This window comes from Nycticebus coucang, chromosome 10, assembly GCF_027406575.1.
Source record: "Nycticebus coucang isolate mNycCou1 chromosome 10, mNycCou1.pri, whole genome shotgun sequence".
NCBI lineage: Eukaryota > Metazoa > Chordata > Mammalia > Primates > Lorisidae > Nycticebus > Nycticebus coucang.
This window is the reverse complement of record NC_069789.1, coordinates 25,396,821-25,420,454: the sequence shown is the minus strand read 5'-3', so window position 1 is coordinate 25,420,454 and position 23,634 is coordinate 25,396,821. Positions and strand designations below refer to the sequence as shown.

General features: G+C 38.7%; 1 protein-coding gene across 5 annotated transcripts in view; it reads right to left on the bottom strand.

Annotated features, from left to right (window-relative positions):
• CHRM3 (cholinergic receptor muscarinic 3) overlaps positions 1-23,634 on the bottom strand; it is a 507,331-nt gene that overhangs the window by 328,015 nt on the left and 155,682 nt on the right. For 4 of the 5 annotated variants that reach the window (XM_053607907.1, XM_053607908.1, XM_053607905.1 and 1 more), the window contains exon 2: positions 18,677-18,783. The gene's annotated coding sequence lies outside the window, so the exon portion shown is untranslated. Of the gene's footprint in view, positions 1-18,672; positions 18,784-23,634 lie in introns of all 5 variants that reach the window. The other variant, XM_053607909.1, reaches the window with a different exon arrangement.

The following is a 23,634-nucleotide window of genomic DNA, read 5'->3' as shown; positions in this document are numbered from 1 at the left end:
AGGGAACACTTCTGCACTGCTGGTGGGAATGCAAGCTAATACATTCCTTTTGTAAAGAAGTTTGGAGAACTCAGGGGTCTAAAAGTAGACCTGCCATTCAATCCCACAATTACTCTACTTGGTGTATATCCAAAGACCAAAAATCACTTTACAACAAAGGTATTTCCACCAGATTGTTCACTGCAGCTCCATTCATAACAGCCAAGTCATGGAAGAAGCCCAAGTGCCCATTGACCCAAGAATGAATTAATAAATTGTGGTATATGTATACTATGGAATGTTATGCAGCTTTCAAAAAAGATGGAGACTTTACCTCTTTTATGTTTACCTGGGTGGAGGTGGAACATATTCTATTAGTAAAGTATCTCAAGATTGTGGGGGAAAGTATCCATTGTATTCAGTACTGTTATGAAACCAATTTATAATCACTCACACTTTCATATGAAAGATAAATCACAACTATAGCCCAGAATGAAGGCGGGAAGAGGGGAGGGGAGAGAAGGGGGGAGGTTTCATGGAGAGAGGGTAAACAGTGGGACCACACCTCTGGTGCATATTGCAAGGGTACATGTCAAATCTATTAAGCATAGAGTATAAATGTCTTAACACGATAATTAAGTAAATGAGGTGAAGGCTATATTAACTAGTTTGATGTAAGTATTCCAAATTATATTTAAAATCACATTGCACTCCATAAATGCATTAATGTATACATGATCTATGTGTTTATGACTCAATAAAAAAAAAAGAAAAAAAAAAAGATTACTAATGGTCCTAATCACTGAACCCTTCCAGGATCTTAATCCTGGGCCCTGGAAATGTTACTTTACTTGGAAAGGGATCTTTGCAGCTGAGATTAAATTAAGGATCCTGAGATGAAGAGATTGTCCTGAATTATCCAGATGGACCCTGAGGGCACTGACTGCATTCTCATAAGAGATTTGAGTCCTATAGAGGAGAAGCTGGTGTGAAGAGGGAGGCAGAGACTGCAGGAATCTGGCAGCTCCAGAGCAGAAAGAGGCAAAAAACGAATTGCCAACCTTTTTATTTTTATTTTTTTTGTATTAACCTGGATGGGATTGAAGCATATTGTTCTTAGTAAAGTATCACAAAAATGGAAAAGCAAGTATCCAATGTATTCTTTATTCCATTCAGAATATTACCTGCATTTTAAAAACCATTTTCCAGTTTCATGGTTGTTAATAGAATCATGTGTCCTCACCACGGCAACTCACCCTATTTTTTAAGTAATAAAATGCATTCTTCATTGGAATTTTTGCCTTTATGTTATTCTAGAATTTTAAGAAGACACTTCTCAATACTAATATGAAGCCAGTAGACAATCGAATACACACCCACATAAGAGAAAAACTCAATTCAGTTCAAGTTCAAGGGTGAGGGCATGCAAGAAGGGAGAGAGTGCAGGAGGGAGGGGTTGGTGCACTCCCACTTAGCGGGCACAGTGGAAGGGCACACCTCTTAGGCGAGAGACACAACAGCAAGAGGGACTCTACCCGACAAGTGCAAACATTGTAACCTAGTTGTTTGTACCCTCACATTAACCTAAAAAAAATAATAATAATAAATAAATAAATAAATAAAAATAATAATGAATTCTCCCGTAGACCCTGCAGGGGCAGTGTAGCCCCATTAACAATATGATCTTGGACCTCTGTCCTCCACAACTGTGAGAATACCTGGCTGCCACTATAAGCCAGCAAGTTCATGATACTTTGATGTAATAACAATAGAAAACTAATACACCCCTTTTTTTCCCCACCAAGCTCAAATAAAATTTAGAATCAAGAAGCATCTTACATGAATAGAGAGGTATAGCCTTCAAAAATCGTTTTCACCTATTTTTTGCCTAGCTGTGTCTTCTGAATGACTCTAGAATCAAGACACAGGCAAAACTCAGACCTCTATTCTCATAATCTAGAACAATGTTTATCATCTAGTGAGTGCTAAATATTTAGTAAAACAACCAATAAAGCCATGAAAATTTACTAGTATGAATGGCATAGACAGAATGTTTTGGTGAAATAGTTATTTTTCTTTTGTTCTTTTTGCTTTTTAATTTATAGTCTCAATAAGACTATAATGAAGAATGCATTTTATTACTTAAAAAATATAGTCAGTTGCTTTGGTTAGGATACATGATTCTATTAACAACCAGGAAACTGGAAAACAGTTTTTTAAATGCAGGTAATATTTTGAATGGAATAAAGAATTAATTTCTCTAAAGTAAATGGAATTTTTTTTCTTTGTGGGATCTTACAAACAGGTTATATGTAAATATCCTGAGGTGATTAAAATAGAAATATAATCCTGCCCACAGATAATTAGCTGCACTGAAGTATTTTTCCAGGCTTCCTCTAGATATATTTTTAAATTACATGAGTGAAGTATGTTTCCTTTGTCAATTTTGTATTTTGGAGATTCTAAACCATATTTATCAGTTCTTTTCTTTTCTTATCCAGAACTGTTAAACCTTAGGTTTCCTGATCTTATTTCAATGCTTAGCTAAAATCTTCAGTCTTCTGTAAAACTAAGTATTTAGTTCAATACAATCTACTTCTAATGAATGACAAATTCGATTCACGCTACAGTAACTTCTACATGAGAAATACATGCATGGTCTCATTAAAGACTCCAAAAAGAATTGAACCTCTAGAAATCGTATTTTTGTTATTAAACTTTTACAGAAGTCTGGTGCAGGGCAGCCGGCATGCTTTTTCAACCATTTCCTGTTCCTATTCCAGTGTTCATGAAAAAGAGGAACTCTTTAGACAAACCAGCTGCTAGGTTTCCTAGAATAGTAAATTACTCTAACACTCCGCTTTGATGTGATCCTGCCACACTTTTTCCTAGCAGGATTTCCTCATTTTTCACAACTATTTGTTTCCACCCTAAATAAGCTTCCTGCAAATAGAGCCGTGTCAGAGGCGTACTTAGCTCTCTACAGAGTTACCATAAATAAAGAGACTCCCCCCGAGTTTTTTATACCCACCTATCTTAAATTTTGTCTTCTTTCCTTGCACTAGATCGCTGATATCTATATTATACACATACACACACAAAAAGAATAGATTTGGAATTATTTGGAATTATTCTTGATTATTGAATTATATTGTTAAATCTTGGGGATTTAATAATAGCACTAATGAAATAATCACTCATATAGTGGGAGAACTGTTAAAGTTAACTCAAGTCTCTTTTACTTTTCTGTAGCCTAAGCCATTGTTACATTTTTCCATGGTTCCCAAATATTGGTTGTTTTAGTGCCATTTTGATTAATCATTAATACGTTAGCTATCATGAGAAATTTTATGCCCACTCTGAGCTGACTTCCTCTTCCTGACTTAAGGTAAGCCATTTCTCTGGTGATCTACTTATTCTTAGAAACAAACAAATTCTGATTAAATAAGAGAGAAAATGTGCATCTATATATATCTCTCACTGGTCTCTTTCCTTGTCGCCCTCCATCAGCTGGGGAAGGAGGGAAACGTTACCTTCTTGAGAAGGTAGTAAAATCTCTGAAGTGGAACACATTTCTAGAAGCCAATGTGAATTCTATCTGTACAAATTATACTAATGCAATTATATCGATGGCAAACAAAAGGCTCGTTGAAATTCCCTGTAGCAGTGTACTGTTTCTTTGTTCGAACACATGATGAATTTCAATTAATTCCACTTTCCTACCTATAACACTTTATAGGGTAAAACAAATATTGGTGTATTTTTAAAGGAATGGCGCTGAGTCTTTTAAATACGATTTGAATAGCATACTAATACTATTTAGTATTAGTATTAGAATCTATGCTAAAACTATACAGACTCTATACTAAAACTTACTCATGAAGTCGCCAGAAGTTTGGAAGATAGAGATGAAACTTTTATTTTTATGGTAGAGTATGTTAATAGTTTGTTCATTGGCATCAGCCAAACCTGAGTATATAGTTTAGTTTTATAACTTATTAGGTCTATATGCATAACTATGATGAATGAGCTCCCAGATGCTGCTTCTTAATCTGAGAAGAAGGGGATATAACATCCTTTATCCATAGCGCTAGAATGAGAACCAAATAGATGTAAAATATCTGATACACAAATGTAAAAGGCAATGATGGAATCTCAATAAACACGTCTTCATTTTCTTACCCCTTTGTTTTCAGAAGCGATCAGATACACACGCCTACATGGGTTAGTCAAAAATAATCGTGGCTGCTGATGAAATTTCTCAAATTTCCTTTTTTTATTTTTGAGATAGAGTCTCAATCCGTTGCCCAATCTTGAGTGCCGTGGCACCATACTTCACAGCAACCTCAAACTCTTGGGCTCAAGCGATCCTCTTGTCTCAGCCTCTTAAGTAGCTGAGACTACCTTCATCCACCACCACTCCCGCCTCATTTTTTTTTCTCCGTCTTTTTTTCCCTGTCTCTTGCTGAGTCTGGTCTTGAACTTCTGAGCTCAAGTAATTCAATTCCCTCGGCCTCCCAGAGTGCTAGGATTATAGGCATGAGCCACTGCACCTGGCCAGATTTCTCTAATTTTGAAATGCTTTTGCCCAATCATGAGGTGCCAATGAGAAAATCAAAATAATTGATCAAATACAGTATTCAGAACTGTCAAAATGTATGTGTTTAGTGTCAGGCAGCCAGTGCAGCACTCATGGCCCTACCATGCAATGGATGGTGGGGAAGAAAATTTGGTATTTGGAGAGTATGGAGACTGTAAATTAAAAGGCAAAAAAAAAAAAAAAAGAAAAATAACTTTTCCACCAAAACATTCTGTCTATGCAATTCATACGAGTAAATATTCATGGATTTGTTGGTTGATTTACTAAATATTTAGCACTCACTAGATGATAAACATTATTCTAGATCATGAGAATAGAGCTCTGAGTAAGCCAAAGTGCAGGACTTTGGGTAATAATTAACAATTATTTTATATAAATAATTAATGAGTAATTAATAGATAACACCCTTTAAGAAGAGAATCAAATGTAGAGATCAGTTTGAGAATGACAGGGAGGCCCACAGGCCTGTGCAATCAATATGAAAGGAGATGAGAGGAGGGGGCACTTCCACCGAACCCTGAAAAGAAAGGAAGAGGCAGCTGGAGTGGGAGGTGAGAGCAGACCTCCGTGCAGAAGCATCTCAGCCCACGAGGACCGGAAGAGCGGGTCTGGCAGACACATGGATGGCAGGAGATGGAGGAGGAGCCCTGAACAGGTCGTGGCCATGCCGGGCCCTGCCGGCCATGGACAAGACTGTGGATTTCATTCAGCTACTGCAAAAGCCACTGTAGGGTTTTAAGCCAATGAGAGACAGAGTAGGACCTCTCGTTGTACAAGATCACAGTCTGTCGGCAGAGAGGTGACTAAGGACAGGACAAGAGTGGTGCTGCGGAAAGCAGGGGCGAGTTTCCTGCCCATAGTGGTCCAGGCAGGACCAGATGAACCAGGTGGTACCTGGAAAGTTGGAAGGAAGAAGGCAGAAGTGGGACGTGTTTGGAAGTCTGATTCAACGAAACTTACTGAGGAATTAATGTGGGTGATGAGGAGAGGAGAAAAGTCTAACGTAGGCTTTTGCCTCTATCTCCTGGGGAAGGAGTAAGGCCTGGGAAGGGAGATGAGACAGATGGATTAGAAACAAGTCCGGGGGCAGTGTGGGAAAATCTGCAGGCCTGTTTTGGACATGTTCGGCATTCAAGGATAGATGCCGTTCTTGATGTGTGGGGTCTGATTTTCAGAGATCAAGGCTGGAGCTGCCAATTTGGAGACGAGGGACCCAGACGTAGTCAAAGATTCATATGCAAGGATGTTAAAAATAAAAGTGAGGCTGCAGTACAGAATGAGATAAAAGAAACTAAATGGTCACTTCTACCAGATAAAGAAATTACAGTGCACGCATGAATTATGGTATTCCTTGAATTATATTTTAGAATAATTAAAAGGAATAAAAAATGAAAACGTATTATTATACTATTAAGTGGTATGAGCAATGTGATCCCCAATTTGTGAAAAATATATACATTTCAGAAGCTAGAATGTAAAAATATTTGTAATTATTTAAGAGTTTTTAAGTAGTAAGACTGTAGTTATTTCTGGGGTTTTTGCCTTTGTCATATTTTAAAGTTAAAAAAGATATTTAAAATAAGGACCACAAATACAAATATCATATACAACAAAAGTCTATGAGTTACAATAAAAAAAACAAAGCATTTAAGAAATATTTAGCAAAAATGGTTTAATAAAATTTCATTTCTTATTAGTATTATAAATTAAGAATATGAATCTATTGATGTAATCATTGATATATCATCAATATAATATTGATATATTATCTAATTAATTTCTTTAATAATGAAATTTTAAATATTTATGTATGAAACAAAAATGTCTAATTATTTTTCCCTTTGCTTTGCCTCACATAATTATTTCTGTCCCAGAGAAATTTGCACAGAAAATGCCAAATTTTATCATTTGTACCTTTTATTAGGAGCAAGTGGTATGTTGTTAGGTCACCTATCACTGTTAACTTTACTTAAAAAATGCAATGTGACATCCTCTGCTGTCATTGCAAAGTAAATGGACATACAATGCATCATTTCCCTTTAAAGGTGAACTTGGAGGACACACTGGAAATGCTCAATTGGCTGAAAACTGGTTCCTATAATGACATAAAGGGGGAGATCCTGGATAAGGCCTGTCATAGTCATAGGTATAGCATTATACTGCGTATAGATCTGGAGAAAAGCAAGTAGTGCAATGTATTTTTCTAACAAGCATAGATGTTCATGGTCATAGGAAATGTAACAGTGTAATCAATGCAGACACAAGTCTTTCTCCAAACTAACAATGATGTATTATTTTTGAGGTTAAACCAATCACTGTGCTCTCTCTTGAAATTCTTCCTAACTTCTTCTGAAATTGCATGAGAGACATATTTTAAAAAGAAGCCCCTCTGGGCGGCGCCTGTGGCTCAAGGAGTAGGGCGCCGGTCCCATATGCCGGAGGTGGCGGGTTCAAACCCAGCCCTGGCCAAAAAAATCACACACACACAAAAAATAAATAAAAAGAAGCCCCTCAGAATGTGGGGCTAAAATTTGATACTGTGGTTAAACTTCAGTCGTTGTCATTAAGTTAAGATGTCTGTGATGAAGCTCTTGGGGGGGGGGAATGTTTTTTATGTGGTCAAGGTTAAGCTGCACAAGTTTCAATTTTAAACACAAGTATTTAAACAAGCATTCAAGGGCATATAAGAATGTACTTTTAGAAACATAGCTATTAGAAATATAAACTGGTGAACCCAAGAAATACAGGGTGCACACAAACTTTATGGACATCCTGTATGATCATGACTTAGAACACTGATCCGTTACCAAGGGCTTTCTACAGATTGTGCATAATGGAGACATACAGCGAGGCAATATGCAGCCTGACAATTAAGTTCACAAACTTGCATCTGTGTGCTTACTCTGGCAGTACTGTACAAGCAACTCAGTACGGTTTCATAACCTTGGTATATCAGCGTCTCACAGCTGTATTTGTGTCAATGTGTGGCAGCGTCTTGCTGAGTTCATTATTGTTGTTGTGTGTTTTGCTGTGCTGTCACGAGAATGTTGGAGCTTGAATCAGAGCAATGAACAAACATTAAATTTCTTATTAAACTTTTCAAGAGTGGAAGTGAAATCAGGAACATAGGAGTCCAATTTTATGGGTGAAAAAATGGTCAGGACTGTCAGAGAGGTCAGGGATGCCAGTAATTAGCAGAACTGACGAAAACATTGCAAAAATCCATGGAATTGTGCATCAACATTGTCCACTATGAAAAGCAGAGCTAGAGAAACAGGAAAATCTTATCTAAAAATCTTGGCCAACAATTCATGACAGTGCACCAGCTCACATGGCAACATCTGTGAGGGAGTTTTTAGTCAGTAAACAAATAACTGCACTGGAGCACCCTTCCTGCTCATCCCACTTGGTTGCCAATGACTTTGTCCTTTGCCTGAAAATAAAGGAAATGTTGTAGGGAACGCATTCTGATGACATTCAGGATATCCTGGGTCATACAAGGACAGCTCTGATGGCTATTTCAGAAAAAGAGTTCCCAAACTGCTTTCAAGGGTGGACAAGATGCTTTGAAGGTGACCGTAGTGATCTTCAGCAATGAGGTGGTAGTGCTTTTATAAACTTAATTGTCAGACCTTGTATGACCTTCTTACAGGTTATAAAGCTCATATACTTAAAAAAAAAGAAGTCGAAGGAAAAAGGACAGGACATGGGTGCTGGGAAAATAAATCCTCTTGTGTTATATTTATTATGAGTGTAGCAAGAGTTGGTACCAGTGGAATAAAAGGGTGAGAAGGTAAGGAAAGCCCTATTTGTGGAGGAGGACTGGTAGAGAGGCCCTAGATGTCTGTGGGCACAAAAACTCGCTCCGTCCAAATTTATTGAGCATCCCCCAAGGGTCCCACACTGGGAAAGTGTCTATCTAGGGGTACAAAGGCAAATCAGCAAGGCACAGGGGACAGGAACGCAAAGTCCTGTTAGAGACAGAAATGAGGGAGCTGATTCAGGGGACTCACTATTGAGGCAAAAACTTCCGACTAGTCTGTTACGGGGTGAGCAGGCATTTTCTAGGCAGAGAAGGGGAAAGCACTGTAGGTATAGAGAACGTGACCTGAGCCTACGAGCCACTCACAGGGAGAACTTGAGGGCTTAATAGTGAAGGATGTGACCAGTTCTCAATGTCAGGTGCAGCTGGACACGAGTTGAAGAATTTCTTTAAATCAGGTATCAGAGGGCTTCTTAGTCCAAATCAAAATGTGCCTGAATTTTAACCTCAAGGTGAAGAGAACTTCAATATGGGAGGTATTTACACAGAGAGTAAAACACTCAGGTGTGTGTTACAAAGACACTCCGATTGTAAGGACCGTGGGGTACCACGAAGGAGCAACAGTCGAGTCCGACAGACTATTTAAAAGTTTATTGCAATAGTCCAGGCATAAAATATACAGAGGCAAATACAGTCAAGGAAAGGTAAAGACGAGGATAGTTTTAAAGGTGGTTTGAATAACACTGACAGAGACACCAAGGATGAGTTTTGTTCAGAGCCAAAAGAACAGAGAAATATGGGACCCAGGAGCTATGCAAGTGTGTTACCTTGATCCTATTCCCAGTCAAAAAAAAAAAAAAAAAAAACAGAATCAGAGCAAAGGAAGATAACTCCCTCTCCTGCTTAAGTAGGCTTTACCCGACTCGGCACAGCCCTGGAGGATCTCTTAGCCCCAGGCATGAATGAAAGAATGAGCTTAAAGTCCATGATCCAGTTACTTTTTTAAAAAATTCCTTGATTAATATACTCTAAGCTTGTAACGATGTCCCCCCAAAAATAAATAAGAGCATCATTCAATGAAATTCAATTCAATGCAATACAATTCAATTCAACTAACGTTTATTTTATTCCCTCCATGTGCCTGGCTTGTGTTAATCTCCCAGGGAGAGTTAATAACAAAGCTGAAATAAACTAACAATTTGAAACTCTTTAAAAATAATGGTTTTTCCTTGCCATAGTTTCTTACCATTTCTTTTCTTTTCTTTTTTTTTTTTTTGTAGAGACAGTGTCACTTTATTGCCCTCGGTAGAGTGCCGTGGCGTCACACAGCTCACAGCAACCTCCAACTCCTGGGCTTAGGCGATTCTCCTGCCTCAACCTCCTGAGTAGCTGGGACCACAGGCACCCACCACAACGCCCGGCTATTTTTTTTTGTTGTTGTTGTTGTTGTTGCAGTTTGGCCGGGGCTGGGTTTGAACCCGCCACCCTCAGGCATATGTGGCCGGCGCCCTGCTCACTGAGCCACAGGCGCCACCCAGTTTCTTACCATTTCTATCTTTCTATTTATTGTATGTGGAAGCTGTGGATTTATCCTCAGGTCATGGAGGCCTCTGACAGTACTATAATCTGTTTAGAGTATTTTAATATGTTTAGTATTAAGAGTATTATGCATTAGACGCTGAAATGGAGCATTAATTTTTTTTAGAGTCCTACACTTTGCAGGTTGTTAGTACTTAGGGTACAAACTCAACAATTCTTTGTCAACAATCTCCCCTTCGGCAGATTTTATTTTTTTTTTTTAATATTTGTTGTCCGTGTGAAGGAGAAAGAAAAAGAAAAAAATTAACATTGAGACACTATTTGTGTTTCTTCACCTTAATACGGTGTTGTTCCATTGCCAAAAGTCCTTAGACATTATCATTTGACTACATTTTTAATCTACATTTTTTTTTAACTCTGAATTAAAACAGGAATGAATAGGAATGGTTCTAAAATCTTGTGTGGATCATTTGCGTATCTAGCACTGATTTTTCCATCATCATGATTTTGGAAAGACATCAAAAATCATGCATTCATAGAGCCTAAAAAGTAGGTAAATTTTCAAACTTGAATCTATACTTCATGGAAATTAAATTTAAAAAAGGAAATATTTTTAAATGTACATGCCTGATTATGTTTCTCATACCTCCTGAAAGGAATGGGCTGCTTTGTCTAATATTTACAATGTAGTAAATAGAATCTGAGCCCTATTTACTGGCTGAGCTTAATAAAGAGCTCATTATATTGTATCCAACAATCACTAAAAATGACAGTGCATGCAGTGAAGACACTTTGCTTTTCTAATTTTTGAATCGTTCCTTTGTCACAAGCTCTTAAGTGCAAACCCCGTATTACCTTTCTAATTAAGTAATATGTATAAATCCACGCCTTGCGTTCTATAATCAACGTCCAGGTGGTCAGATAATACAAGCACAACACTTCTACCTTACTCCCCGCTTTTCAGTACAGAAAGAACTTGAACTTTGATCAAAGTACTACAACAACAATAGCAAAAATTGGGAGTTGGTTCTCTTTCTTTGGTGAAAGGTGACAATTCTTTCCTCTTTAGATCTCATAACGTTTAGGTTTCTGCCCCCCCACCTGCCTCCATAACCACCTGATGACGTACAAAATAGCTGTGGGGATTTCGCCCTTAGATTCTACAACACTTACATGTATTTTTACAATAAGGAAGAGAATACAGGTATATGTAAAGGATGTTTGTGTATTCTTAAAAGTTGTGTGGTTTATTCATAATAAATTTAATATGATACATATTGTTCCGTTTTATTTAATATACTGATAATTATACTTTAAAGCTATAGTTTAAATTTGTATTATTATGTTTATATATATGTGTCTAAGGAAAGGAAGAAAAGGAAAGAAAAATAAGATCAGAAACACATGAACCATCTGAAAACCAAAACGAGAATGGAGACAGAGACACACCCTTCTCAATACTAAGTTGAAAACTAAGCATTGAACGCTTAAGGCGCATAAGGAAGTAAATTTCAGTGAAAATCAAGCTGGAGGGAGGGAGAAGTGCGTGGATGAATTCACACCTACTGGGTACAGTGCACACTCTCTGGGTGAAAGGGCCCCCTTAAAACTTTTCTTAATCCATACAAAAGCAAAGTATGTAAACAAACATGGGTACCTCCTAAGATTCAGAAAGTTAAAAAAAGTTCCTTGTTTAAGTGTACATCTAGTGGACCAGTGAAACATGTGTAATATATGTCCGTCACAGAGATGAACAGAATAAGAGGTTGACTATAAAAAACCCATTTCGGGGCGGCGCCTGTGGCTCAGTCGGTAAGGTGCCGGCCCCATACACCGAGGGTGGCGGGTTCAAACCCGGCCCCAGCTGAACTGCAACCAAAAAATAGCCGGGCGTTGTGGCGGGCACCTGTAGTCCCAGCTAGTCGGGAGGCTGAGGCAAGAGAATTGCTTAAGCCCAGGAGTTGGAGGTTGCTGTGAGCTGTGTGATGCCATGGCACTCTACCAAGGGCCATAAAGTGAGACTCTGCCTCTACAAAAACAAAACAAAAAAACAAACAAAAAAAAAACATTTCAACTAACTGAACTGAAAATCGGGAGTGAATGGGACAGCATTTGGGGTAGGGGTACAGGAGACCCTGCTGAGACCAAGAATCCTGGTCTTCACTGTAGGGAATCAATGAATTACATGAGATGCCTGCTGATTTCATGGCCTTTACACTGATCATGGACATGAAAGAAATTAAGAACCAAGAAAATACATTAAATGAAGACATTATCTGACCTTTGTGGATAAAATGTTCAATCTTAAAGATGGTTAATGCACTGTCCTGAAGAACCCCTGCCTGTATCCATTACTGAGGACGCATTTCAAATAGCTGCGGATTCTCAGATTTATGTATGCTGGCTGCTGCAAAAGCATACAGAGGGCAATCTTTACTTATAAGTTTAGAATCTATTTATCCTCCAGAATATTAAAAAAACAAAGGTTAACCAGAAGCAAACTATAATTTCAAAATTAATTTTATTTAAAAATAAAGACTAGTTTTCTATTTCCACATACAGAAACATGCCTTCCTATGTATGTCTGTCCTATGGAGGTGGGAAGTTATTTCCTTACACATTATTTGTAAATCAAATTATTTTACACATCAGGTCACACGCCTATGTAAATTGGTAGTATACACCACACAGTCAATGTGCACATCTCCTTGTCTGTAAAGAGGATAACAGTGGGGTCCTGCCGAGTTGTTCTGAAGACTAAATGCCCATGTAGCAATGAAACTCCTCTGCACACGTAGGAGAAGCTTAGTAAACAGATGCTGTTATTATTATTAAGTTTCAACATACAACTGTAAGTCTTCCGGCTAAAAGGAATGTAAGCAAACACTCGGCGAAACATTTTAATCTTTAAATACGTAAAACAGAGACTTAAAAAGGTACCAGGGAAAGATGGGGTATTTCATCAAGTGTTGACTTTGGAAGTAATAAAAAATGTACTTCAACAATGCATTGTAGCTTTATCTACCTGAGCATACGAAAGCCTTAATAATGTGATAATGCCTCCAGAACTCATTTATATTTCTGCTTACACAACTAGAAAAATAGTCTTGATATATTATTCATTCAAGCATCGCTGCCTTTTGCTGGATGCATGTCAATATAAAATAGCTCACACACTGAAAACCGCAGTACCCTGTCAGCCTATTTTCCTCTTTCCAGTTGCCCATCCACAGCCATCTGTGAAAGGTGAGTTGCATGAGACAATTTGTGCTTCCTATAATTCTAGCTTTGTAGCCCATCCTGACCTCAGTGCCTAGGATGGTACACCCTAGCTAGCAAAGATGCATGTCCAGTGTTAAAACAATGATTTTAGTGGACTTAGCGGTCTTGCATTTTAAAACTGTAAGATAGTATGATTTCAGTTAAAATGATACAATGCAAAAATAAACATTTAATTAAACAATTTGGAGCAGCGCCTGTGGCTTGGTGGGTAGGGCTCCAGCCCCATATAACAAGGGTGGCGGGTTCACACCCAGCCCCGGCCAAACTGCAACAAAAAAATAGCTGGGCATTGTGGTGGACACCTGTAGTCCCAGCTACTCGGGAGGCTGAGGCAAGAGAATTGTGTAAAACCAGGAGTTGGAGGTTGCTGTGAGCTGTGACACCACGGCACTCTACTCTTGCTCTAAAAATAAAAATTTTGAGCCCACCAGGGACATAAATAAATAAGTAAATAAAATGCTTAATGATAAACTAACAAGGTTGTTAGTAGAGTCAGATAGGCATTTTTCAAACTCCTGGTATCTTTTACTCAAAAGCCTCAAAATGATACAAATATCATGATAGATTAAAGTTGCCTGTTTTCAATTTTTTATTTATACCTTTTACAGATTTATATTACTAACAATTTTAAAAGACATTTCGTAGAAATCTTTGTACCATGGCAAATGTAATTATTTTCTCTTTAATCTAATAACAGGCTGGCAGGCTGGGTATGCTGGTTCATGCCTATGATCCTAGCACTCTGGGAATGGTGAGGTGGGAAAAAAGCTTGACCTCAGGAGTTTAAGACCAGCTTGAGCAAGAGAAGAGCTCATCTATTAAAAATGGGAAAATTAGGTGGGCATGGTGGTGGGCACCTGTAGTCCCAGCTACTCAGGAGGCTGAATCAGGAGGATTGCTTGAGCCCAGGAGTTTTAGATTGCTGTGAGCCAGACTGATTCCACAGCACTCTAGCCTGGGCAACAGAGTGAGACTCTATCTCAAAAAAAAAAAAAAAAAAAAATCTAACCGGAGAGGACGTGATTAATCCTTTGAATCCTCAATTTAATTAGTAGCTATTTATTGAGCTCTGGACCCTGGAAAAACAAGAATAAGAAAGTCAGGGCCTGCCCTCCACAAGCTGACAGAGTAATAGAATAGATGCTCAGGTCAACCAGTTTCTGCAAAAGAAGCAAACAAGTGTAGAAAGAGGCGTAGACACAGCATGAGGTGAGGGGAAAGCAGGGGACGGCCACTATTAAGAGGAAGATGACGGAGTTTTCATAGATGACAGAGCAGGTAAACTGAGTCTAAGAGAAGAATGGGGTTTGATCAATGGACAGTCCATGCAAGCTCCAAAAATCTCATGGGCTCCTGACAGGCAGGGAAGGAGGATGTCGTTGGTAGAGCTTGGTCAGCAAAGAGGCACAGGATTTCTGCTGCAGACACAAGAGAGGGTCAAACCCACCTTTCTAGGTCCAATTCCCGTCATTCTTCAGCAGATGAGCCTTAAGGTACAGTCTTCCGCTCACCCTGCAGTGCAGCCTACCCATTCTCAGCTGCACTCCTGGGATCCAACTCCTGCACCCACCGTGACTTTGTCCTGTACGGGGTTTAACTACACCCTCTTCAAATCCCACAGACAAAGATTTCATCTATCTTCTGTCTCCAAATTATGTGAGACCTCAGTCTGAATGCCGTGTGTCTGCTTTCTACCCTGGGCCTATGATATTGAGTAAAAACATCACTCCTTTAATACTCTTTTAAGAAGTATTAAGTAGAGTGGCATCTGACTTAAGCCACAAATAATTTTTATGGTAAGCATGACAACCACAAAATCACAAAAGTAAGCAGAAATCCGTGAGTATCTGTCTGTTTCATAGGACTGGCGTTTGATAGGGAACGGGGGGGGAGGGGGGAGGGACAGGACAGTGTGAGCCCCCGGCATCTCCAACCCAGGCCCCCAGGAGGGACAGAACGGCAGCAGCCAGGCCTGCTTTGTGCCCAGGGTAGGTGAGGTCTTACCATGGAATTCTCCCCCAAATTCTTACCGTGGCATTTGTCCCCAAAGCACTTATGCTCAAAAGTCTCCTCTACAACCACTACCGGCCTCATCAGGGGAAAAAAATCTACAAAAGCTAAAAAGCTACTGCAAAAATAAAGAAGCACAAAGGAGAGTGTGCAAAGGAGCCAGAGATAATATTACCATCTGCATTATAAACAAGTCAGATTCAAATGCAGGTGGAAACTCTCTGGCTGCTGCTGAGCATGGATACGGAGAAGGGCAAACCAAACGCTGTCACTGATGAACACGTGAGGGAACAAGACTTGGCTTTCTGGTCATCAGCCAGGCTGTCCATGGAACTAGAGACGGCCACAAAACATGCAGTTGTGCTTCTGGCTCCAAATACTGCCCCACATTTTGAGTGCTCCTCACCTTGAAAATAAATCAATACTCATTTGGATAAGGCCACTTTTGGTACCCACTGAATTTTCCCAATGCAAGCCAAAATGACGTAACAAAAAAGCATGCAGGACGGTAAATGGTCTCAAAGGTGAAAGTTCAAGCACTTGCCCTCCGTCCCTCTGCCACACACATTCCACCTTCTGCCACCCTGTCCTTCATTCTCCTTCTCTCCTGATAAAAAAGTCATTTTAAACATGGTGACAGCCCAAACTTCGTAACCAACTAAACATTCATTGGGTATTTTCTGACAAGCCTAAAAAAGCCAAGGGGGGGTTGTCATTTTTATTTCTTTTTTTAAATCAGGATGCCATACTCAAGCAATATTTGTAATTTTATTAAATTATGTGTTTATCTTCCTTGAAATTCTAAGTCTAACAAAAGTAGTCTTATGGGGTGGCATCTGTGGCTCAAGGAGTAGGGCCCCGGCCCCACATACCAGAGGTGGCTGGTTCAAACCCAGTCCCGGCCAAAAACTGCAAAAAATAAAAAAATTAAGTAGTCTTATAATAGGGCATATTTCTTAAATGTCACCTATATATAACATATAGCCAGGACATTTGCAAATTCAAATGATGTCTGACTCATATTAAATATTACTTTAAAATCACACTATATAATAATTTGTGATCTCCCCTTTTTTCTTTTCTTTCTTTTTTTTTTTTTTTTTTTTTTTTGAGACAGAATCTACTCTGTCACCCTGGCCAGAGTGCTGTGGAGTCATAGCTCACAGCAACCTCAAACTCTTGGGTTTAAGTATCTTCTTGCCTCAGCCTCTGGAGTAGCTAGGACCACAGGCACCTGCCACAACACCTGGCTAATTTTTCTATTTTTAGTGCAGACCAAGGTCTCACTCTAGTTCAGGTTGGCCTGGAACTCTTGAATTAAAGCAATCTGCCCCCATCTGCCTCCCAGACTGCTAGGATTACATGGTGAGCAGCTGCACCGTGGCTTGTGATTATATCTTTATGACTCCCAGCAAAGATGATCACTACCACTGTTTTCCAGATGCCATGTTAAACCATCCCAAAAGCAGTATGCAATTTGTCACAATTATTCCGACCTCATTTCTCAGAAACTGAGGCTCTTGAGCTACTCTAAATTCTTCAATTACCTATACTTGAACTTAGAACTCTCTGATTCTGAAATCTGTACTCATCATGGTAATGCCACACTCCCAGGGAACTAGTGATGCCTGACCAAGTGTCACATAGCAGTCCCAAACGCTTGGCCACACTGACTTATGTAACTCACACAACAACCCCATGTAACAAAGATAACATCTCTTGTTATTAGCCTCATTTTACAGATGTACAAACTAAGGCACAGAGAGGTTAAATGACTCGTCCAACTTCAGAAAGCTAAAAAATGATAGAACTGGGTTGTAACCTCAGGCAGTATGAGTGTAGACCCTGCGTACTTAAGCTCTCAGCTACAATATCAGCAAGTGACACGTGTCACCTGTCATTAGGATCTAGGTTTCATTTATATGCACACATTTTATTTACTTAATGGACCACTGCTCCTTCAATGAAAATCATATCTAATTCCTGGACAAGAATTTGCAAACCATTTTCATTGGATAGGCCTGGTTATATAACTTACTTAAATTTGGTGGAAAGTCTTTTTTTCTCCCTATTACTGAATATATTTAAGATTACATTTTCAGTCTTCCGTTTCAAATAAGCAAGCAGCTATTATGTAGTAGCTAGAGAAAATGGTCATATAAAATCTTAAAAAGATTTCGGTAAACCAAAGTATTAAATTTATATTAATTAGTAATATCTGATCAAATTCTGATATTGTTTAACTATTCTGACATTAACTATATGTAAAAAACATTTAATGTATCCTTCCTCTCCAAGTACAAATATCTAACCAACAAAATGTAATAAAAGAAAAGATACGGGCGGCGCCTGTAGCTCAGTGAGTAGGGTGCTGGCCCCATATACCACAGGTGGCAGGTTCAAACTCAGCCCCGACCAAACTGCAACAAAAAAATAGCCAAGTGTTGTGGCAGGTGCCTGTGGTCCCAGCTACACAGGAGGCTGAGGCAAGAGAATCTCTGGAGGTTGCTGTGAGCTGTGATTTCACAGCACTCTATTGAGGGTGACAAAAAAAAACTAAATAAATAAATAAAAAAGAAGATATTCTGTGGGGCAGAAGCAGAAATTCCTTATGGTTAGTGGAGACCAGTATGTGCATGTTTATGTGAGAAACGTGTTTTCTCATATTTTATTTATACATAATTTTCTCAAATTAAAAAATTATTTGGGGTCAGAACTTAAAATTAATGATTCTTTTACCATTTATAGCTGAAGTCAATAAAGCAAAATATTAGGATGCATTAATGAATTTGAAAAGAAAATTCTAGTCACACCTTTTTCCCACTCCCTATTTTTAACATTAGCCAATCACAGATAATACCATTTATTAATATGGAATTTTATAGTCAGCTAATCATTTTACAGTCATTACTTCATTTGGCCCTTAAAGTAGTCTTACTATTAATTAGGTAAAGGAGAAATTAGTTCTCAACTTTTTCAAACGAGGAGACTGATGCCTGGATGATAAATGTTGAAGCTGAAATAAAAAAATATTCTGACTGAGTATAATTCTCTTTCCATGACACCACATATATCATACAAGGGCTAGCTATGTTACACATCTACAAGTGGAAGCACATGGAAAATAATGATACAATTAAACTGTTTTCAAAGAGAAATGAGGTAAAATTTTTAGGCCTACATTGCTTCCAGACACATACACTATTAAAGGACCAGAAGACATTGAGATTTGACAGTGAATTTTTTTATTCCCTTAAAGGAGAGGTAAAATCCTTCAAAATTCTGCCTATATAGAAACACATATAAACTTCCATACTAATATATTTAATAGATACATTTTTAGCACGTTCCTTTATTGAACAGTTGGTTGATATAAAGACTGATGAAATCTACCCCTATCGCATACCAGCAACACGAATACATGCATTTTGCACATTTTTCATTATAAAAGTTGAAAATCTCATACCTAACCATGCAAATGATATTGAATAAGAAATACCTACTAGTGAAGAGCCTTGGTTCTGTTCATCATGATGGGGACGGACAGAGTCTAATCAATCCACGGTCCGCTGAGCAGCTCATCACCAGAATATGTGCGAGTACTATTGATCTGTAAACAGACACACAGAAAAGATGACAAAATCAGCTAATAAATATTTAATATAATTTACAGAAGAGTTACTTTCTGATGTGTAGCATTACCACCACCATCATCATCATCATCATCATAAAAGGTGTTTGACAAGCAACCCAATGGAAAGACTTTACATACCTCTGTTGCCCATAGACATGGGAACCTGCTATACTAAAAGCCCATAGGAAGCAATAAAGGCTAGGTCTGATGAAGAACTAAGTTTAGGGTAGGCTCAGTGGATCATGCCTATAATCCTAGCACTCTGGGAGGACCACATGGAGCTCAGGAGTTTGAGACCAGCCTGAGCAAGAGCGTGACCCCATCTCTACTAAAAAAATAAAAGAAAAACTAGCTGGGTGTTGTGGCACACACCTGTGATCCCAGCTACTTGGGAGGCTGAGGCAAGAGGATTGCTCAAGCCCAAGAGTTTGAGCCCAAGAATATGAGCTAAGACACCATAGCACTCTACCCAGGGTGACAGAGTGAGATTGTCTCAAAAAAAAAAAAAAGAAGAAGAAGAAGAAGTAAATTTGCAGTAAATAGTTATAATGTTTCCGGCAAGCCGTAAGTTTATCAATATGGAACGAATCAAGCAAAAACCAAACTTATTCTCTGGTAAGTTTTTTCTAAGACCCACGTGCTGTGGAGTACTTTATGTGTACATATGACAACTAGTTTACTCTTTAGAACAAGGCTGTGATGACGTGGTCATCGCACTTCTCAAACCCTATGGCTCAGGGAAAAAAAGCAACTGGCCCAGGACCTTGCACCTGCAGACCAGGCTGCTTCATCCACCACGCAGCCAGCACAGAGCACAGGCTTCTTCCCAGGTACTGGAAGTTCCTATGTCCTACACCATGAGCAACAACTCGCAAAAGCATTATGTAAAAATACACCTTCCTGGCTCTCTGTCTCCCCTGAAGTTCTCTAGAAGACAAGCATTGCATTCTACTCATCTTTGTGAGTCAAGACAGATGTGAAGTGAGATCTCACTTTGGGAGGTAGTGCCTGGCACCTTTAAATATTTGCTGAGTAAATGAATGAATGAACAGCAACCACAAGAGTAGGCCCTGGCATCTATTTTTTGTCTTATTCACACTTCTGTTTTGTCAATCCTTGAGTCAACTTGCCAAAGCTATCTTCCCATTTGCAACATGATCTCAAGAAGAAAAATTAGAAAGAATAATTTGAAAAAGCATCTGACGTTCAAACATGCTCATTCCAAAAATTACGTTCTAGTTAGTAGTCAACTGAATTTAGTTCAATTAGAGCATTTCCTCAAAAAGGGAAAGTGATAAAGAAATTTTCCAGAGAGAAAATAAATCCGTCTTTTGCTTTTCAATTAAATAGGGGCTTGTGAACAAGACCTACACATCTCCCCTGTTCACATCACCCAGGAGAAGGGTTGCACCGATACAGAAGAAAATGGAAGCTATCAATCTGCAGGTAGAAATGACATAAGCACAATAACTAGCCAAAGCTGCTCTGGATTGGAAATTCTGGAGAGAAATCACCAGCTTGAAGGCCCTAATGGTCAGATGTCAAGTTACCTTGCAGAAGGAGTCCAGAGCAAGTTGCCCAGAGCCGGGTCAGCACACTCTCGCCCTGCTGCTGGTTTTTGTTTAGCCTGTGAGCTAAGAATGGCTTTTATGTTTTTAAATGTTTGAAACAAATTAAAATAATTGTGTGAATTATTTGAAATTCAAATATCGAAGTCTATAAATAAAGTTTTATTGGAACACAGCCATGACCCTTCATGTACAGACTGTTGCTGGTTGCTTTCATGTTACCATGGCAGAGCTGAGTGGTTGTAGCAGAGAGAGGATGACCCACTAAAACCTACTATCTATCTGACCCTTATAGAAACTGCTTGCTGATTCTAATGTAGAGAATTGTTCTTTCTTAAATTAAATGATATTATATTAGAGGAAGGGGGTGTTTGAGGGCAGATTGGAAGCAGAGATTGGAAATTCCCTTCCTTATAGCCTTGAGCCTCATAGCAATACCATCACAGCTTTGAGTACAGCAGGGCATTCCTCTGGGGACAGGTTAGACTCAGTCATACTTTACGTCTAGCACACAGACTGACCCAGGGAGGATGGAAAGAGACAGCTGGCTGCCAGGATAGGATCCTTCTCCATCTTGCTAGGAAGCAGAGCTCCTGACAGAAATCTCCAGGTCACGACTCCCTCCCCACAGTCGCCACCTTCAGAATGGTAGGTAACGTTAGATAACCAGCCCTCTTGCTGCAGATCTGAGAAAAATGATAAGAGCAAACAAAAAGACTCTAAGTGGGTTAAAATTCACCCCTGTTTAAGGGCAAAGTGTGAGCAATAGCAAGGATGCATACATGAGAAAAGATGCAGACGGAAGAAAAAAAGAATCTCCTGCAGAATACGATTGGCATGGACAGCAACCACTCACTCTCGAGAAACCCAAAATCAAGCCCAAGTAAGTGTTGTAGGACATCTGTTTTCTATTCTCAATAAAATTTGAGACACAAAAACAATATCCCAAAGATTTATCTTCAAGCAGAGAAGTTAATGAAGCCCAAATAAATGAAAAGACATCTACGTGGTTTTCTTTTTAATTGCATCTTAGAGGCAAAGCGAAGATGGGTTTTGGCTGGAAGACTTGGTTCTGAACATCAATTCCAATATATTCTTTCAGCATGACCTTGGACAGCTGGGGACCTCACATGCAAAGCCTCACTTCCATCATGTCTAAAGTAGGATTATTTTGAGAGTTTAGAGACAAAATCTGCCTGAAATGTCCGGCATACCCCCTGTCATAGGGGAGGTACACAGCTTCATATATTCTTTCAGATCTGGCCCCAGCTTACTTTCCTCCCCTCCCTTTTCTAACACTACCTCACCTCCCCCCCTTATTAAAGCCTCAGGAAGAAGGTTTCCAAACATGTAGGTCTCTCCTATGCTTCATATTTCACTTTGCAACCTCCTTTTTTCTCTGGGTAGACTGTACCTTTTAACTTGGGGCTCCTCTCTATTTAACTGTTAAACTAGTATTCATTTGAAAAGAAATGTATTCAGAAGCAAATTCTGAACCATCCTCGTCCCTTGGGCATAAGTATATTGCATAACATTTTGTGCATCAACTGATTAATATCATCCATATTACTACCTGGTTGCATTCTGTCTTCCCCGGGAGGCTACATCTCAGCCATGCTGACTGACATGATTTACTATCAGGATGGAGAATTGTGGTCTCCGAAGGAAGACAGACACGCATAAAAACACGCACACACGTACGTATTTCTGCTCATCTGCGTGCCTCACCACGGGGATCGCACAGGCGTCCCATCCCACATGGCAGTTACAAGCTGGGGTATAAGACTGACTTCAGAACTTCGGGGGGGACAATTGGCTCAAACATTTGTCAAGAGAAAGAAATGAAGAACCAAAAACCAAAGAAACAGTGAGGGGGAGGTAGCCTTGGTGAGAATGTGGCATGCAAAATAAGAACACTTAGTTGATTGCTGGTGGCACTGACCATTTGATTATCTCAAAGAACCATCTGGAAAAATGCAGAGTTACAATTATATAAAACGACATAATCTATATAAATTATATTTATATAATCTACATAAATCTATATAATTTACATAATCTATAAAAAATGCTAAGTTACAATTATATAAATCTCTCCGTTTTATAGATATGGATAAAAATAGCTTTAGTTTGTTCCCAGTAACAACTGTCCCTCATTTCTTGAGCATCTACTAAGTGCCAGACTCACTGGCAGGTACAACCTCTAAATCAGCTATTATTATTTCTATTACTTCAGAGAAGGATATCAGAGAGAAAGGAAAAAAAGGAAGGATTTTTTTTCTTGACTAAAGTTATACAGATAATCTGCTAGAAACCCAAGAACAGCAGGTCTCCACTTAATATCAATAGGTTCTCAGAAGCTGCAACTTTAACAGAACAATGTATAATGAAACCAAGAAAACCAAGGCTAATTGATGTGACAAGAGATAAGTGGCTAAAGAAAATTTCTGGTCCATACACATCACCAAACTTCTAAATAAAGATGCAAAACTCTTCCAATAGTAAACATTGAAATAAATGTGAGCTATACACATATATTGAAGAAAGATTCACAAAAACAAGTAAGATAATTATTTACCCAATATTTGGTGAACCAGTGAGAGCCAGTGGTCACAGGGCAGAATATATAATGGTATCTATGGCCTGGTTAAATTAAGGGCAATACGTGTTGCTAGACGAATAAAATTTAGAACACAGTGTATAAAAATAATGTGTGCGATTGTACATAATTTTTTCGAAGTTCCTCAGTTTCTTTGAGACAGTGCAAATTAGTCTGAATTCAAATTTATGATAAAAATACACAATGTGTGTAAATTTCTAAAAGTCGTCGTAACATCCCAGACGTTCTCCAGTTCGAAATGTCTCTCTGAGCAAGGTATAAATCACTGTTCTTTTAGCAAAAGCTATTTGATTGTCTATTTATTTCACTATTAAGAATGGGAACATTTAGAGGCAGATTTTTTTTTTTCAAACAGAATTTCAGAAGTGGAGTTTTCTTTAAAATGGAGTCACTGAAACCATCTACTTCAATTAAAATAGACCTAATTTACCTCAATGCATCCAGATTAGCATAAGCAATTTTGATGCTGATTCTGCAGCAAAGGCCAAATTTTGTTAAAATTTTGTTTAGATAAAATAGTCAATGTGTGCTAAAAATGAATTTATTTCTTATTTTATTTTATTATTATTATTATTTTTTTTTTTTTTGCAGTTTTTTGCCAGGGCCAGGCTTGAACCCACCACCTCTGGTATATGGGGC